Source organism: Brassica oleracea, unplaced genomic scaffold (genome assembly GCF_000695525.1).
Source record: "Brassica oleracea var. oleracea cultivar TO1000 unplaced genomic scaffold, BOL UnpScaffold00285, whole genome shotgun sequence".
Lineage (NCBI taxonomy): Eukaryota > Viridiplantae > Streptophyta > Magnoliopsida > Brassicales > Brassicaceae > Brassica > Brassica oleracea.
The window spans coordinates 72676-75175 of record NW_013617415.1 but is presented as its reverse complement, the minus strand read 5'-3'; the positions used below and the strand labels follow the sequence as shown (position 1 = coordinate 75175).

The 2500-nt window shown below is 48.3% G+C and overlaps 1 long non-coding RNA gene across 1 annotated transcript in view; it reads right to left on the bottom strand.

The window, feature by feature from the left end:
• LOC106319589 overlaps nt 1–1753 on the bottom strand; it is a 3698-nt gene extending 1945 nt beyond the window's left edge. Inside the window, exons 1-2 of the long non-coding RNA XR_001265506.1 lie at nt 1741–1753; nt 1636–1637 (exon numbers count right to left, since the gene is read on the bottom strand). This is a non-coding gene — a long non-coding RNA (uncharacterized LOC106319589). The remainder of the gene's footprint in view (nt 1–1635; nt 1638–1740) is intronic.
• Between the last annotated feature and the right edge of the window lie 747 nt (nt 1754–2500).

Genomic DNA, 2500 nt, shown 5'->3' with positions numbered 1-2500 from the left:
TTGGTCCATGCATTCTCGTCTACCATTTGATGCTATCTCCCGAAGACCGTAGCGAACCCATTTCGTGTTTCCCGCCATTCTAAGTCGTCGATCAAACTTTACAGTAAAAACCGCGGAAAGTTCGTTCTTTATCGAAAGAAGCCGTAATAAACGCTTCGAGTCAGAAGACCGCCCAAAGGGACCTAAGACATCACTCGAGGCCTGATTTCTTAACCAACAGCCCGTAAGCCGCACAATGGTTTACGCTTGGTTTGTAAGGAAAGATAAACGTCAAGTTTCCGCAGATAAATACGAAATTTTAAAGATAATTACGAAGATCGGAAAAAATGGAATATCTCCATTTTTATGCTATGACGGCGTAAGGGCAGAAGAGAAAAAGCGTAAACCGACCTAGGAGCCCGTATATAAGGAGTCCTAGGCGAGAGGCATAAAGGAGAAATTTTCAGCAGAAACTTAGCACTTAGAGCAATTAGGCAACTTTCCGTTTTTGTTATTCGAGCTGCGACTCAATTAGGTTTAGCCGTCTTAGGGTTGTTAGAACTAGGAATCTCGCCGACAGCTCTTGAGCCCAGGCTTATACCTTGTTGTAAACGCTCATACGCAAATTCGGAATAAGACTTCTCTTTGCTCTCTTTTTACGATTTCTTATACTTTATCGTTGTTATCTCGTGTTCTGATTGCTTAGCGTGTGGTATTAGCAGATATCCGAGACCTCTGGGAAACTAGGGTTCTCCTAATTTCCTAATTTAAACGGAAATAGACTGTGCGAATTTTGGTTCCCACAGTTTGGCGCTAGAAGGAGGGGGGTACGGATCTATCTAACTCTCAACCACATCACGCTCAACCAGACATGTCAACTGACAACACGGATAACGTGCATACTCCTCTTAACAGAAGCAGTGGCACTGATCTCCACACTCTCGCGGCGGACGTATCCGCGGCCAACACACCAGCCAACGCCACGCCGCTCGAGGAGTTTAAAAAGATGTTCGCCACCTACGAAAAAAGGTTGGAAGAACAACACAGGTTCGTGAGAACCTTGACCAAACAGGTTGAAACCTTAACGGCAAGGACCAGAGCAATCCATCCCCGTGGAACCAGTAATGTCAGCGGGAAAAGACTTGACTTCGCTACCCCACTCGATAGGCCTGGAGCCGCGAGGGAACAAACTTCGGGTAAAAACCCTAGCGAAAAATCTCCCGTCGAAAAGGGGAACCCTGAAAGTCCTCCGCCTACCGCGAAAGATTCGGAGGATAATGAAGTCGAGCTCGTCGACCTGGATCCTAGCGATGTCTCCAACGATACCGATGAGGACGTCGACAGACATCCAAGAAGGACCAGAAGCCGATCTGCTCGGGAAAGCTCTCCGTTCGACAAACCGATGACGGAAGAGGAGGAAGTCCTCTATTGGAACAAACAAGAAGAGCAGGCTGAAAAGCAAACCGAGCTCACTCGCAGTAAACACCAACAGGCTCGGAAATCTGCTGGCGAGACGTCGGATATCCGCGATCTTCGCGACTATATCACCAAGACTGCGGCAGAAGTAGGAGCCGTGAAATCCAAAATTCATCACGCTACCAGCGCTGCACTTGAGATCGATAGGCTGCTGGAAGGGGCTCGGAAGACCCCCTTCACCACTCGCATCTCAGATATGAGGGTATCCGATCCGGGAAAAATCAAAGTACCGAAGTATGATGGTACGACCGATCCGAATGCGCACCTTCAGGCTTTCCACATAACGATGGGAAGAGCGAGAATGAAGGACAGCGAAAAAGACGCCGGCTACTGCTGCCTGTTCGTCGAGAATCTGGAAGGAGCAGCCCTCGAATGTTCGCACGCCTTAGGCGAAACTCTATTGGGAGTTTCCAACAGCTTGCATCGGAATTTTTCAAGCAATACTCTATGTTCATAGATAGAGAAACTTCCGATGTCGATCTCTGGAGTCTGTCCCAGAGGGAAGATGAACCCCTCCGCGAGTTCATCAGCCGATTCAAGCTGGTAATGTCCTAGGTCAGCGGGATAAGCGAAAAGGTGGCCATTGATGCGCTCAGAAAGACGCTCTGATACAAGTCAAAATTCAGAAAATGGATAACCCTCGACAAACCGCGGACGATCCAGGACGCCCTCCACAAGGCGACAGACTACATCATAATCGAGGAAGAAACAAAAGTCTTATCGCAAAAACATAAGTCGGCAAGACCATACTCGAAAGATGTAGATCCAAAAATAAAGAAGAAGAAGAAGAACTCTCGTAACGATAAGTATGTCCATCACGAGGGCCAAACCAGGGCACAATTACGCGATCAGTTCGGACCAGGGCCGAACCACTGGTAATACATGGACTCGCAATCAAGGATATGACAAAAACACCTTCTGCGAGTTCCACCAGTCCCGAGGACACCCCACGACTAAATGCAAAGTCTTGGGAGTAAGGCTGGCCGCGAAGCTACTAGCTGGAGAGCTCTCGGAAGTGACCAGCGTGAAAGATCTCATCCTCGAG